The sequence below is a fragment of the Pleurodeles waltl genome, chromosome 5 (assembly GCF_031143425.1).
Source record: "Pleurodeles waltl isolate 20211129_DDA chromosome 5, aPleWal1.hap1.20221129, whole genome shotgun sequence".
In the NCBI taxonomy this organism is placed as follows: domain Eukaryota; kingdom Metazoa; phylum Chordata; class Amphibia; order Caudata; family Salamandridae; genus Pleurodeles; species Pleurodeles waltl.
In genome coordinates this window covers 960364375-960381111 of record NC_090444.1, presented here as the reverse complement: position 1 = coordinate 960381111, position 16737 = coordinate 960364375, and the positions used below count along the sequence as shown (strand labels likewise).

The 16737-nt window shown below is 46.5% G+C and overlaps 1 protein-coding gene across 2 annotated transcripts in view; it reads right to left on the bottom strand.

Moving 5' to 3' along the window:
• AHCTF1 (AT-hook containing transcription factor 1) overlaps window positions 1–16737 on the bottom strand; it is a 1009458-nt gene that overhangs the window by 597129 nt on the left and 395592 nt on the right. The gene's annotated exons all lie outside the window — the stretch shown is intronic.

Here is a 16737-nt window from a genome sequence, read left to right as displayed (position 1 = left end):
GTAAATGCATTTGTAAGTATCTGCAAATATGTGCATTTGACAAAACAGGTGTCCTTCAGGTTCAGAGCGGTCATGAGGTCACCTTTGCAGCAGAGGAATGACATCGTGGAGCATGACCATGACGAAGTGTCCCAACTGTATGTACTTGCTGGGGGTCCTGAAGTTGAGGGGGGGGCTTGAAGGACCTGTCTTTCTTGGGAACAGGAAAGTAAAGGAAGTACACCCCCCTTTGCACACTGGTGTGGCGGCACAGACTTTATGACCCCTTTGAGTAGTAGCACTTGCACTTCCTCTTGTAGGAGGTTCTGGTGTTCTGTGGAAAGAGGAGTGCTTGCAGGGTGGGGTGGGGGCTGTTCAGTGATGGATGATTAAGTTCCAGGCAGTTACATTACCACACAATGTAAGGACCCGTTGATCTGAGACGGTCCTTTGCCAGCATGTGAGGAACGCCTGCAATCTTCCCTTGACAGGTATTGTGTGGTTGGGAGAGAAAGCAGAAAGAGTCACTCTTTGGAGGGACCCGCAGCCTTTGCCGAACCCCTCTGCTCCTGGCTGTGGAAATATTACTGCTGTAGGTACCCCTGGAGTAACCTGGAATGTCGCTGATGTTGCTGCTGCCTCCGATATGAGGTGGAAATTCTGGACAGGTGGCTTTGGCGCAGCCACAAAACTAGCTTTTAAAAAACCCCACAACGATGGGGACTGAAGAGCCCCCACTACCCCAGCCATATCCTTGTCTTTCTCGATGTCCCCACATAAAAACAATGTATGCACTGGGGAGGCCCGGAAAACGCTCTGTCTATGGGAAACATGTTTTTAACTAACTACTGGGAGATGGAAAATGTCACTTACCCAGTGTACATCTGTTCATGGCATGTTCTGCTGCAGATTCACATGCTGTGCATATAGATTCCAACATCTAGTGTTGGGCTCGGAGTGTTACAAGTTGTTTTTCTTCTAATAAGTCTTTTCGAGTCACAAGATCGAGTGACGACTCCTCTTCGGTTCCATTGCGCATGGGCATCGACTCCGTTGTTATATTGTTTTCCCATCAGAGGGTAAAGGAAGGAGTGATAGAGTATATAGGTATAAACTAAGAGACGTCCATGTAAATGCATATACACATGTATTAACTTAAACGACTACAGGCTTCCGGGGAGGAGGGAGGGTGCATGTGAATCTGCAGCAGAACATGCCACGAACAGATGTACACTGGGAAAGTGACATTTTCCGTTCGATGGCATGTGTAGCTGCAGATACACATGCTGTGCATAGTCTACAAAGCAGTTTGTCCTCCCAAAAAATAGCAGTGGTTAGCCTGTCGGAGTTGAAGTTGTTTGAAATAACTTCTTAGGACAGCTTGACCTACTGTGGCTTGTTGGTGCGATAATACGTCTACACAGTAGTGTTTAGTGAATGTATGTGGTGTTGACCATGTAGCTGTTTTACATATTTCAGTCATTGGTATATTCCTTAAGACAGCCATTGTCGCACCTTTTTTTCTAGTAGAATGTTTGGGAGTAACTAAAAGCTGTCTTTTTGCTTTGATATAGCATGTTTGGATACACCTTACAATCCATCTAGCTAAACCTTGTTTTGATATAGGATTACCTATATGTGGTTTTTGGAAAGCTACAAATAGTTGTTTAGTCTTTCTAAATGGTTTAGTTCTGTCTATATACTACATTAAAGCTCTTTTGATGTCCAGTGTATGTAGAGCTCTTTTTGCCACAGAATCTGGCTGTGGAAAGAAGACTGGCAGTTCCACAGTTTGATTAATATGAAATGGTGATATGACTTTTGGTAGAAATTTTGGATTTGTTCTCAGTACAAATTTATGTTTGTGTACTTGGAATAAAGGTTCCTCAAGAGTAAAAGCTTGTATTTCACTTACTCTTCGTAAAGAAGTAATTGCTACAAGGAAGGCAACTTTCCATGTTAGAAATTGCAGTTGACATGAGTGCAGTGGCTCAAATGGTGGACCCATAATTCTTGCAAGTAATATATTTAGATTCCACAATGGAACTGGTGGCGTCCTAGGTGGAATTATGCGTTTTAAGCCTTCTGTGAAAGCTTTAATGACTGGAACTTTAAATAAAGAGGTATGTTGTATATTTTGTAAATATGCAGAAATTGCAGTAAGATGTATTTTTATTGAAGAAACTGCTAAGTTAGATTTTTGTAAATGAAGTCAATAACATACAATATCTTGTATTGATGCTGTAAGAGGGTCTATATCTTTAGATTGACAGTAATATACACATCTTTTCCATTTGTTTGCATAGCACTGCCTGGTAGTGGGTTTTCTTGCTTGTTTAATTACTTCCATACATTCAGTTGGTAGTTGGAGATACCCAAACTGTATGACTTCAGGAGCCAAATCACTAGATTGAGTATGTTGGGATTTGGATGCCTGATCAGTTGTTTGTTTCGTGTTAACAGATCTGGTCTGTTTGGGAGTTTGATATGTGGTACTACTGACTGGTCTAATAGTGTTGTGTACCAGAGTTGACGTGCCCACGTTTGCGCTATAAGTATGAGTTTGAGTTTGTTTTGACATAGTTTGTGGACTAGAAACTGAATGAGCGGGAGAGGGGGAAAAGCGTAAGCAAATATCCCTGACCAATTCATCCATAGAGCATTGCCTTTGGATAGGGGATGTGGGTACCTGGATGTGAAGTTTTGGCATTTTGCGTTTTCGCTGGTGGCAAATAGATCTATGTCTAGTGTTCCCCAGTGGTGAAAGTATAGCTGAAGCACTTGAGGATGAATATCCCACTCGTGTGTTTGTTGATGATCTCGGCTGAGAACATCTGCCAATTGGTTGAGTATCCCTGAAATGTAGTGTGCTACCAGGTGAATGTTGTTGTGGATTGCCCATTGCCAAATCTTTTGGGCTAGGAGGGAGAGTTGTGATGAATGGGTCCCTCCTTGTTTGTTTAGGTAATACACTGTCATGTTGTCTGTTTTGATAAGGATGTTCTTGTGAGTGAGAAGAGGCTGAAAAGATTGGAGCGCTAGGAATACAGCTAGCAATTCTAGGTGATTTATGTGTAACTGTTTGTGTTTGGCGCCCCATTGTCCTTGGATGTTGTGATTGTTGAGGTGCACCCCCCAGCCAATCATTGATGCATCTGTTGTAAGTATGGTCTGAGGCACGGGGTCTTGAAATGGCCGCCCTTTGTTTAGGTTTGTGGAATTCCACCACTGAAGTGATATGCATGTTTGGCGGTCTATCAACACTAGATCGTGAAGTTGACCCTGTGCCTGTGACCATTGCTGTGCAAGGCACTGTTGTAAAGACCGCATGTTTAGCCTTGCATGTGGGACAATGGCGATACAGGATGCCATCATGCCCAACAGTTTCATTACTAATTTGACAGTGTGTTGTTGGGCTGGCTTTATTTGTGTCAATATATTGCGAAATGCTTGTATTCTTTGTGGACTTGGGCCTGCAACTGCTGTTTGTGTATTTAGTGTGGCTCCTAAATACTGTTGAATTTGCGCAGGTTGTAGGTGTGATTTTTGGTAGTTTATGGAGAACCCTAGGTTGTGTAGGGTTTGTATTACATAAGCGTATGTTTTTGACACTGTGTATGACTGTTGAATTTTATTAGCCAATCGTCGAGATATGGGAAGACATGAATGTGTTGCCTTCTTAGGTAGGCTGCAACTACCGCCAGGCAAATTGTGAATACTCTGGGAGCTTTTGTTATTACAAAGGGTAACACTTTGAACTGATAATGTTTTCCCTGAATTACAAACCTGAGATATTTTTTGTGTGCTGGATGGATAGGTATGTGAAAATACGCATCTTTGAGGTCTAATGTTGCAATGGAATCATGCTGCTGAAGTAGTGGGACCACATCCTGTAGTGTTACCTTGTGAAAGTTTTCTGACAGGATGTAAAGATTGAGGGTTCTGAGATCTAATATTGGCCTTAAGGTTCCGTCCTTTTTTGGGAATGAGGAAATACAGTGAGTAAACTCCTGTTCCTAGTTGATCTTGTGGCACTGGCTCTATTGCTTGTTTGAGTAATAGAGATTTTACTCCCTCTTGCAACAGGGCGATATGTTGTGTGGAGAGGTTGTGTGGTTTTGGTGGAATATTTGGGGGAATTTGTGCCAATTCTATGCAATAGCCATTGCAGATAATAGATAATACCCAGTTGTCTGTTGTAATGGGTAGCCAATTGGTGTGGAACCTTTGCAGTCTTCCCCCCACAGGTGAGGTGTGAGTTGGGAAGGGATGTATTAATTGACTGCTTTGGCTGTTGTGAGGCTTGTTTTGTTGACTGATATTTTCCCCTGCCTTTGGGGTACTGGCCTCTAAGTGCTTTTGAACCCACCTCTTTGATATTGAGGTTGGTAGGCCAACTTTGTCTGTGAGGTGGATGCCTCAGGTGTTTGGGTTCTAAATCCACCTCTGTATTGGGGCTTACGAAAGGATCTCCTGTATTGTGTTGTATACAAAGCACCCATGGATTTAGCCATGTCTGAATCTTTTTTCATTTTTTCAATAGCCGTGTCTACCTCGGGGCCAAAAAGCTGTTTTTGGTTATACGGCATATTGAGGACTGCCTGTTGAATTTCAGGCTTAAATCCTGAAGACCTAAGCCATGCGTGTCTTCGTATGGTGACAGCCGTGTTGATTGTTCTAGCTGCTGTGTCTGCAGATTCTAGGGCTGACCTGATCTGGTTGTTTGCAATAGCCTGCCCTTCCTCAACTATTTGTTGCGCCCTTTTCTGTTGGTCTTTGGGGAGATGTATTATATCTTTCATCTCATCCCAGTGGGCTCTATCATATCTAGCCAACAATGCTTGGGAGTTGGCTATCCTCCACTGGTTGGCTGCCTGAGATGCCACCCTTTTGCCCGCAGCATCAAACTTTCTGCTCTCCTTGTCTGGTGGGGTACATCCCCAGATGACTGCGAGTTTGCTCTTTTCCTGGCTGCGCTTACTACTACAGAGTCCAGAGGCAATTGTTGTGTAATAAAGGCAGGATCAGAGGGAGGTGGTTTATACATTTTCTGCACTCTAGGAGTAATTATCCTAGCCTTCACTGGCTCTTGGATTACTTGGTGTGCATGCCTTAACATGCCTGAGAGCATGGGAAGCGATTGATAGGTGGTATGTGTAGAGGAGAGTGTTAAAAAGGAGGTCATCCTCTAACGGCTCAGTGTGCATGGCGACATTGTTATAAGATGCCGCTCTAGCTATGACCGGAGTATAGCCTGTACTATCCTCTGGTGGTGATGGCTTAGCAGGATAGGAGTCAGGGTTGTTATCTAGAATGGGATCTGGATCATACAGATCCCATGGATCCACATTGTTGTGCTGTGAATCAAATGAATGTACAAGAGATTGCACAGGTGTGGGAGTAGTAGGCGGAGAGATAAGCAAGTGAGGAGAGTGAGGAGGAGACGGAGGAGGAGAAAACTGAGGAGGTGGAGAGTTCTCTTTATATTTTGGCACTTTAGCTGGTGGCTGAGCAGTGTCTAATTGTTCTTGTAAGGCTAATTTCCTCTTAGGCTTTAGAGGAGGTGCTGTTATAATTTTTCCAGTGTCTTTGTGGATGTGAATCCTGGCTTGCCTTTCATCTATAGCCTGCATTTGTGAATGTTCCTCAGTAATTTGATTTTATGGCTTTCTTTGAGTGCTTGCGAAAGTCCATGTTCCTCCATATAAATTGGCCTTTTCGGCTCTGAAGCTGGTTTTTCCGGTTTCGAAAGGCTGGGAGTGGATGATGGCCTCGGCTCCGAAAATGATTTTCAAGGTTTCGACTCGAAGGATCAATGCTCGACAGTTTCAGAGACAGACCTTCGGCTTGAGTCCGAAGACTTAGGTGGCGTGGCCTTTTTCGGTGCCGAAGTTGTTGGTTGGTCACCGAAGGTCTTTTTACGGGTCGAGCCAGGGCCTTCTGGCAGTGGCGTTCCCAAGGCCTTATGTTTGTGCTTGGCTGGGGCAGGCGTACTCGCGTGCTGTCCTGCCGAGACCGGTCTGTCCTCGTCAGACTCCTGCTCGGAGTCGGATCCTCGAACGGAGACAGCTGTCTGCATGATCTCCTCCTCCTGGACATCGAGATGTTCAGTGCTCTTGGATGCCATCTCAAGTCTCAGTGCTCTTCTGTCTCTGAGTGTTTTCTTCGAACGGAAGAATCTGCAGGCCTTGCAACTTTCTTTCCAATGGTCTGGGGAAAGAGATTACAGACGACATGTTAGTCTGTGTAGGGAAATTTTGCGAGGCACTGAGGACAAAAGCAGAATGGGGTCCAGTCCATGAGGCTTCCACGCGGTCGGCCTGACCAGGCCCGTGTTGGGCGCGGGCGCCCCAAAAGGCAAGTAAAGATGTTTGACCCAACGGTACCAAAGTGTTGATGGAAGATGGTACGCAATCGAAACAATACCGACGAGAATTAGAGAGTTTTAGAACTTTTCCGACTCGAACTATCGGAGCGAGAAGAAACCTGTCCAAACCAGATGGCAGAAAGAAAACAATCTAACATGGAGTTGATACCCATGCACAATGGAGCTAAAGAGGAGGAGTCACTAGATCCCGTGACTCGAAAACACTTCTTCGAAGAAAAACAACCTGTAACACTCCAAGCCCAACACTAGATGGCAGACTATGCATTGCATGTGTATCTGCAGCAACACATGCCATCGAATATATATATATATATATATATATATATATATATATATATATATTCTATTTTGTGGTATTGTGGAAGAGCAGTTAGGCTCATCAGAGGATAGTGCTAAGCGCTTGTACTCACAGAGGCAATAAATGAAACACTCAATGAATTAATCCAAGATCAATTTAGAAAAATAATACTTTTGTTTATGTATACCATAAATCCAAGAACTTCGCTATAAGGTAAGCACGTTTTTAAGCATAAATACTTTTTAGTTTCAAAAATCGTTACTTAGTGCAATTTTGGAGTTCAATGTTAACCTATGGAGGAAAACAATGTTCAGCAAACACACGGTTAACAACGAGTTACAAGGCCAGTCTCAGAGAGATAAGTTAAGAACTGGGCACTGATCAGAACCACAGCAGCATGTAACTCCGGGCAGCACTGGGGTGGTTGGGTGCAGTAAGGCATCAGGTACCCAATGGTTTTGAATGTGAATTGGTCCTCCTGAAGACAGACTGTAGACTCTGGCTAGGAAGCCATTCGGGGACAACATGTAGATTGTGGACATGGGGTGCCCGGGAACTTAGGTGCAACTTTGGTCCTTTTCTCCAGGGCCGACAGATGCAGAGGTGTCCTTAGGCGTTGGGTTTTCTGTCCGGGTGCACTCGCAGTCAGGGGGTCCTGTGAGCTGTGGCTGCAGGTGTCATCGGGGAGTTCAGCAGGGGTGAAACCAGGGTGGACTCTCCAGCTGGGGGAGGGGGAGGCGCTACCAGGGAGAAACATGTTTTTGACACCGGTGACCCACCTAAGATTGGGCTGTGGATGACAGGTGCAGTAGTTGCTGGACGTGTCAGGTTTACTCTCGCCACAAGATTGCGGGTGAGAGGGCCAGTGTGCAAAGGCTGCAAGCACCTTGGGGGATTTGTAGAGGGTTGAAACCCAAGTGGACTCGGACTCTGGAGAGCTGGATAACCTTGCTGGCACCATTGGTTTGCTTCACCTCGGGTCATGGATATCACATGCAGTTGACACTTCGGGTGTTGGGTCTTTGCAGTTCCGGAGGCTGCAATCTCATTTCTTGAGACTTTGCTGGAGAGCAGATCCGCTGCTCATGGGAGTTTTAATCTTTGTGGAAGGCAGGCAGTCCTCCTGGGTTTCTCGGAGGCTCAGCTGCAGGATGAGTCATCTCTTTGGGAAGAGTCCGTCAAGGTCAGCAGACAGGCCGGTGGGGCTAGTTCTAAGTCAGTTGCTTCTTCTTTCAAGGGTACCACCTAATTACTTAATTTAGGGGCTTTACAGAGTATGCCAGGTGGCAGCCAATGGGCTGACCACCTTAAGGGTGACTACACCCTTTTTATGACCACTTCTGTTGGGATGTGGATATAGCCCTAACCCTAGTGGCCTACTTCCTTCCAAACAAAGATGAAGGCATTTAAAAGGTGTTGTCCACTAAAGCTCATCCACCTTTGGGGTAGGAGAGGCATGACTTGGGCACACCTCCTAATCTGCCTTATTTTCCCACCTGTTCTGCAACCAAAGTGGGGTGGTCAGTCATCTTTGCCATCTGTAGAGACCCGAGTCCCATTACAAAGGCGGCTAGGCCTTGGAAGAATGTCCATCCTGCCTGGGTGGCCAGTGCAGGCTTTTGTGTCTGGCCCTCGAGAGCACTGGCTCTCACCTTGAGGTGCCAGAAACATGTCTATTGTCATGACCAGTTAATCAACACAGTAGTAGTCCCTCCCCCCCCCATACACACACAAAAAAATGAAAGAGGATGAAACTAACCTTTCCCAGAACAGCCTTCATCTTCTAAGTAATCAATCCCAGGTCTATGTTCCATTGTAAAGTGTATTCCCTGTAGGGAGATGGACCATCTGAACAGTTTGGGGTTTTCATCTTTCATCTGCATAAGCAATCTGAGACGCCTGTGGTTAGTTTGAACAAGGAAGTGAGAGGCAAACAAGTATGCCCTCAACTCCTTCAGGAACCAAACCACAGCAAAGGCTTCACACTCAACGGCACTCCAACGCTGCTCTCTGGTGAGTAACCTTCTGCTAATGAAAGCAACAGGTTGGTCATGGTCATCACAACTGATTTGGGACAGGACAGCTCCTATCCCAAGTTCAGAGGCATCTGTCTGCACTATGAACTGCTTGGTTTAATCCAGAGCTTTTAGGACAGGTGCTGAGCACATTGCTTCTTTCAGGGTGTCAAAGGCCTTTTGACAACTCACTGTCCAGTTTACTTTTGGATGTCAGTTCAGTGAGAGGTGCCACAATGGTGTCAAATCCTTTCACAAACCTCCTGTAGTATGCAATCAAGCCAAGCAATGCCGTGACTTGGGCCTAAGTTGGTGGAGCTACCCAGTCAAGAATTGTATGGATCTTGGGTTTTATTGGTTAGACTTGGCCTCCACCTCCAAGGTGACCCAAGAATAATATCTGGCCCTGCCCTATCTGGCACTTGCTTGCCTTGATAGTGAGGCCTGCACGTTTTAGAGCAACTAGGACCATGCAAAGGTGGGTCAGGTGATCCTGCCTGGTAGAGCTAAAGACAGCAAAATCATCAAGATTTTCTACACTAAAGTCTTTTAAACCCAGCAAGGACTTCGTATACTGTAGGAAAATGGCTCCTCGTTGCAGTTACACCTCCCCACACTTTTTGCCCAATATTGATGCTAACTTAACTGGGAGTGGGCAGGGATTCTGCTAACCAGGCCCCAGCACCAGTGTTCTTTCACTAAAAATGTACCATTGTTTCCACAATTGGCAACCCATGGCACACAGATAAGTCCCTTGTAAATGGTACCAGTGGTACCAAGGGCCCTGTGACCAGGGAAGGTCCCCAAGGGCTGCAGCATGTATTGTGCCTCCCTAAGGGATCCCTCACCTAACACATGCACACTGCCATGGCAGAGTGTGTGGGATGGTGGGGAGAAAAAGGTAAAGTCGAAATGGCAACCCCCTCAGGGTGTCATGCACACAAAACACTGCCTGTGTCATAGGTAAGTCACCCCTCCTGCAGGCCGTAAAGCCCTAAGGCGGGGTGCACTATACCACAGGGGAGGGCATTGCTGCATGAGCAATATGCCCCTACAGTATCTAAGTCCATTCTTAGACATTGTAAGTACAATGTGGCCATTTTGAATATACTGTCTGGGAGTATGTTAAAACAAACGCTACAGTGCCATAATGGCTACACTGAATACTGGAAGGTTTTGCATCAAACTTCTCAGAATAATAAACACACACTGATGCCAGTGTTGGATTTATTTAAAAATGCACAAAGAGGGCATCTTAGAGATGCCCCCTGTATTTTACCCAATCCTTCAGTGGAGGACTGACTGATCTGTGTTACCCTGCCACTGAGAAACAAGTTTCCGACCCCCTGCAGGAACTAACACCTGGCGGTGAGCCTCAAAAGCTCAGGCCTGGTACTACAATGCCCCCAGGGCACTACAGCCAGTGGAGATGCCTTCCACTGGATGCACCCCCACTTTTGGAAGCAAGTCTAGAGGGTTGATGAGAAAAACAAGGAGGAGTCACCCCTCCAGCCAGGTCCACCCCTAAGGTGAACTGAAGTGACCCCCTCCTTGAGAAATCCTCCATCTTGCTTTGGAGGAGTAGGAAAAATAGGGATAAGGATGTGCCCTCCTCTCCAGAGAGAGTAGGCACAAGGAGGGTGTAGTCACCCTCCGGGACAGTAGCCATTGGCTACTGCCCCTGACCCTAACACACCCCTAAATTTAGTATTATGGGGCGACCCTGAACCCAGAACATCAGATTCCTGACAACCTCAAGAAAGGACTGCTGAACTGAAAACCCCGCACAGAAAAAGGAGACAACAACTGACTCGACCCCAACCCTACTGGCCCATCTCCTACTTCGAAAAGCTGCAAGAAAAGAAGCAACGCATCCTGCAGGACCAGCGACCTCTGAAAAGCCTTCAGGGCTGCCTGCCTCACCAAGGATCAAGTCCCATGTCCAGAGAAACCAACTATCCAGAGAGGACCCCCAGACGACTCCAACGACGTGTCCACACTGGGCTGACTTCTCTGCACCCCCACGACGACACCTGCAGAGGGAATCCCGAGTATCCCCCCTTGACCACGACTGCCCGGGACGAAGATATCCAACGCCTGCAGAAGCACTGCACCCACAGCCCCCAGGCCCACGAGAAACCGACCACCTATGCAACAATGACCAGCAGGCAGCCCTCCCCCTTGCCCAGTCGGTGGCTTGCCTGAGAGGCCCCCTGTGCCCTGCCTGCAGCGCTTAAGTGACCCCCGGGTCCCTCCACAGAGTTCTATTGAGAACCCAGCACCCTGTTCGCGCACTGCACCTGGCGGCCCCCGTGCCACTGAGGGTGTGGTTTTTTGTGCTTAGTTGGGGCCCATCCAGTACTCCTCCAAACCCCCCTGGTCTGCCCTCTGACAACGCAGCTACTTACCTGCAAGCAGACTGGAACCGGAGTACCCCCTGTCTCCACAGGCACCCACGATATTTTGGCTACTGCTTGCCCTCTGCACCTGACCGGCCCTGTGTTGCTGGTGCTGGGTGTTTGGGGTTGTCTTGAACCCTCAACGGTGGGCTAACTATGCCCCGGACACTGAACCCGCAAGTGTGGTACTTACCTCAGAAATTGTACTTTACTTACACCCACCCCCCCCCCCCCCCAACAAACTGTTGAAAATTGCAGTCCGCTTTTAAAATAGCTTTTGCCATTTTAAAGACAACTGTGTACAATATTGAATCTATTCAAAGTATTACTAGTACCTTTCATTTGATGTACTTACCTGCTAAATGAATCTTGTGGTTCTAGAAATAAATTAATAAAATAATATTTTTCTATATAAAAACCTATTGGCCTGGAGTTAAGTCATTGAGTGTGTGTTGTCATTTGTTGCTTGTGTGTGTACAACAAATGCTTAACACTACCCTCTGATAAGCCTACCTGCTCAATCACACTACCACAAATAGACCATTAGTATTATCTATTATTGCCTCTGTCAAGCCACTTGGGGAACCCCTGCACTCTGTGCACACTATATCTCATTTTGATATAGTATATACAGAGCCAGCTTCCTAAATATACCAACATTTGAGAGGTGGTATTTGCATTCTTCACTTCAAAGGCGTAGGAGGCTGGCTCGGTTCCATGTAGCCAGGCATGACGTTTATACCCGTGTCTGACATCACCTCCTTTGGAACGCCCACTATGGTAAATATACCAATGAGGGCCGTACCTATTGCAGGGGCAGAAGTCCTCAGGGGAATTGCTTCAGAGTACCTGGTTGCATGATCCAATACAACCAGTATTGTTCACTGATGATGTTTGGGGGGGGGGGGGGGGGGAGATGCGTCAAGGGCACCAACTATATCAATCCATACACTTTCAAAAGGAACCTCACCCACTGGAAGTGGAATTAAGGGGGACTTTGTGTGGCCACCTCTCATGTCACGGACTTGGCAGGAGGCACAGGAATTACAAAACTCCTTCACCGACATGCTAGGCAAGTAAAAGGGGTTCACCAACATACTCCCTGTTTTTGCCTGGCCAAGTAGCCCAGCTACAGGGGTATCATGCGCCAAAGTGAGGAGAAACTCTCTAAAATGCTGAGGCACTACCACTCTCCTAGTGCCACCAGGTTTGGAGTCTCTGGCCTCAGTGAAAGGTTGTCCCTCCTCCCAACAGTTCTAGTGAGTGCCACTGACATCTCCCTTCTCCTGATCAGCAGATTGCTGTCTTAGGCCTTCAAGAGTGGGACAGGTCTTCTAGCCCTGTCACAGATCCTCCCTAGAGGGCCCACCTGATCCTAAGAGCTCTGCCGTGTAAGGCCCAAGCTCCTGAGGCAGAGCTCCTTCTGGGGCTGGCAGTTTTTTTCCATGAGGAAAGGGGATCTGGTCTGTTACTGACTGGAAGTTGTTCTCTCAGACTTTTTGCCTTTCCTCTTGGTAGGTTGGGGCATCATTCCAGACTGCAGCTCTACGTTTTCACCCTAGGCCTTGCTTTGTGCTCTTGTTTTTAAACAAAACCCATTCAGGGATATCTAGCAGGGCTGCATGGGTTTTTCTTTCAACCTCTGCCTATGGTGAGGACTCCAGATCATTGCCTAGATGACATTGTACAGGTACTGCAGGAGATAACACTACCTTCTTCTGGTCAGTAACCCTCCCCCCCCCCCCCCCCCTCCCCCCCCCCCCCCCCCCCATTCCAAGGATATCATGAGCATGGGATGTACCTTAGCCTGATTATCAGCACTGAGGACTGCTTTTGTCTTACCGGTCATGTATTGATCTGAGGACACCAGCTGCTCAGCCATCATGGTGACACTGGCACCAGTGTCTCTAAGTGTGTCAACCTTAAACCCATTAATATGTGGCTGTTATCTATATCTCTCCAGATTACTGAGCCAGGCAAGCTATATCCACCCCACCCTCTGAGACTAGAGTTCTCAGTAAGCTCACCGACATGATAAGGGCCTACCTGGAATCCCATCTGGAGACTTACCACTGCATTTACTGCAGGTGCACTAGAAGCATTGTTTCTGTGGAGACAGGTCTGGTCTCCAGTTCTGTGTCCATGAGGCTTGCAATCATGACACCAAGCCTTTTTGGGATCCTAGGTTTTCCCTTTCTACCCACCCTTGCATTGTGAAGAGTCTCTGGCCCACCCTCCTATGCAGGTTTTTGGGGACCTTTAGAAGATTCCTTGTTCCTATCCTTGTTTTGGTTACCCCATCTTTATTTATTTTTTTGGGTGGGGGGGGGGGGTGTCTTTTTGTGGTCTCACACACACACACACACCCCCCACACACACACAAAGTGGATGTTTTGGTTATCCTGGTCTTGTATGCTTTCTTCCCCAACTCTTGAGGAGAAAGTGGACCTAGGTCTCCCAGGTACTGATGGAACTTCTCCTGCACACAATTACTCAACAGATGCTCTTTCAACAATACATTGTATAGCCCTGCATCATCATGTACATTGTTTCCCTTTAACCACCCACCTAGTGTCAGGACTGACTGGGTTTTCTGAGTCTCTCTGAATTTGACCCTGTACTAACTCAGGAGTGGCTCAAAATCCCTCAATCAGGGTAACCTTCATGAGGTCACAGAACCTTGCATCTGCCTCAGTGAGTGTCAGGGGTCTGCACTTTCCTGAGAATAGTTCCCAAAGGAGGGAGACCCAATTCTTTTTGCCAACATTTCTGAACACAGAGGCCCTCTCAAAGGTTGAGAACCACTTGGTGATATCATCACCATTCTGATATTTGAGGACAATCCCTTTGGGGATTTTAGAGTCAGGGTGCCCTACCTGTCCCTAGGTTTAATTGCTGCCACCATTCATGGGTGCTAAACACATTTCTGCTCTTTCACTTTCTATGGCCAGTAACCTGCCCACAAGGGCAATTCTTCGAGCCAATCTTTCTGAAAGAATCTCTTCCTCAAAGAGTTCTTCACTGGACCTTGTGGAACATGAGCGATCTCCACTAGAAGGGGTGATCTAGGCACCATGGGTTGTTTGTGGAGTGCAGGTTCCACTCTTTCAGGTGGTGGAGGGTGTGGGTCCACGCCTCTTCACTTGAGCTGCCCTGATTTTCAGGGTTGGTGGCTCCATCAATAAGGATGGGCCTGCTCATACTTTGCCAACAGCTCCTGGAGCTTTAGAGAGGTAAGGCTTCAGCCTGTTTTAATTTTGTACCCTTTATAGAGGGCTCTTAACTGCTGGTGAGAAAGATGAAGGTAGGGGGTAAGGTCGAGCTACTTATCCACACCCTCTCGGGTACTCACTTTTACGTTAATGTTAAGACCTTTTTGGGCTAGAGAAAAAATCCTAAGTTTTTACAGTCGTAACTAAAGTAAGTTAGTAAGACTTTTAAACTGTTAAGCTAGAGAGACCTAACCAGGGTCCTAACAGTTATATTTAAGAATTTGGGAAAACAAATCCCAATTCAAAAAATGCAATTTAACTAAAGGCAATTTTTGGATTTACTTCTGTAGACCCCACCACTGTTACACCAATGTAAGAAGCTGGCTCTCTATTTAGTGCACTTAAAAGAGGTACACTCTGCAAAGAGTCCAGTGGATCCCCAATTGGTTAGCAGAGGCAAAAGTAGATAGAACCAATGCTCTATTTTGTTGTACTGTGGCTGAGCAGTTATGCTCTTCAGAGGGTAGTGCTAAGCACGTGTTTTACTCACAGAGGCAATAAATGAGACACTCTAAGAATAAATCTGAGATAAATTTTGAAAAATAATACTTTTGGTTATCTATATTTTGAAACCCAAGAACTTTGTCATAAAGTACGTACGTTTTTCAGCATAAATACTTTTTAGTTTAAAAAATAGACAGTGTGATTTCAGAGTTCTTCAATGTTAACCTACGGAGGAAAAAAATGTTTAGCAAACACATGGTTAAGAACTACTTACAAAGCCAATCTCAAAGATTTAAGGTAAGTACTGGGCGCTGATCAGAACTAAACCAACAGGTCATTCCGGGCAGCACTGGGGTGGACGGATGCAGGGGTGCAGCAAGGCATCGGGTTCCCTATGGCTTTCAATATGAATTGGACCTCCTGAAGACAGGATACAGACTCTGGCTAGGAAGTCAGCCGGGGAACAACAAACAGGTAGGTTGTAGACGTGGGGTGCTCAGAAATATAGGTGCACCTTTGGTCCTTTTCTCCAAGTCCCAGGGGCGATGAATGCAGGGGTGTCATTAGGCATCTCATTTCTCCATCTGTGAGCAATCGCGGTCAGTGGGTCCTGTGTGCTGAGGCTGGTGGGGGAGTCCAGCAGTGGTGAATCCAGGGTGGACTCCAGCTCAGGGGTGCCGGGGGACATCGTTGGCACCAGTGACGCACCTCAGATTGGGTCATGGACGACGGGTGCAATGGTTACTGGAGGTGTCCGGTTTTCTCTCACGCTAAGGGAGAGGGGACCTGGGTGCAGAGGGAGTCCAGGAGGGGTGAAACCCACCAGGTGGACTCAGACTCTGGACAGCTGGGGAGAACCTTGCTGGCACTGATGGTTTGCTTCACCTCAGACAGAAACATAGCAGGGGCATATCTGCTCATAAATATATATGTCCTCACATGTCCTGATACAACCTTCATTAGGGGTGACTTACACCTGACACATGCAGTGGTTGGGGACCTGGCACACAGAGTGGGTGACAGGTTGAATTTTCAATTTTACCTGCACCAACACATGCAGTCTGCAATGGCAGCACTTGTGTGTGTGTTTGCTGAGGGGTCCCTGGGGCTGGCACAACTGGTGCAGCAGCCTTCAGGGAACTTCCTTAGTACCGGAGGCCCTTGGTACCAGGGGTACCATTTACTACGCACTTACAATTGTGCAAAACAACTGTGCAGTCTGGCACTGGGGACCTGGTTAGCAGGGGCCCAGTGCACTAACAGTCAAATATACCTCAGGTACCAGGCAAAAAGTCGGGGGCACTAACCATGCCAAAAAATGGTGCACTATATATATATACACATTCCCACCCACCAAAATCGCCGGCAATCACACAACTGTGACTCCAGTACAGGACTGAAGCAGACGCTGGTGTTGGTCTAATTACTTTATTTAGCCATATACCACTGCACTGCAACGTGCTTCTGCCTCCACCAAGGGCCTTGATCACACAATGGTTGCGCACCCTTTCAGTATTCAGAAATACTGGTACGTCATAATGGAAACAGATAACCGAAACCTTCACACTTTGCCATTACAGATTAAATACACCCTTGAATATGGACACCTATAATATTCAAAATAAAGATCATTATTATTTTATCCATCAATAGAATTCTCAAACAAAATAAGAAAAAGGATTAACTGAAAATGTTTTCATATACATTTTACTCGGGTTTGCGAATAACTTTTGGAAATCACAGTGCCAGTAAACCTGCACGAGTTAAGATGCAAATTTCTTTTTCAACTGTTACCCATATATTTGAATGATTTCTGAAAACAATGCCGTCACACAATTTAGCCCAAGTGGGCATACATTCTAAATGAATAAAGACATTAGATTAAATGAATTATTTATTATTTAACCCCCACCCCCCCCCCAATGGTACTCTACACATTATA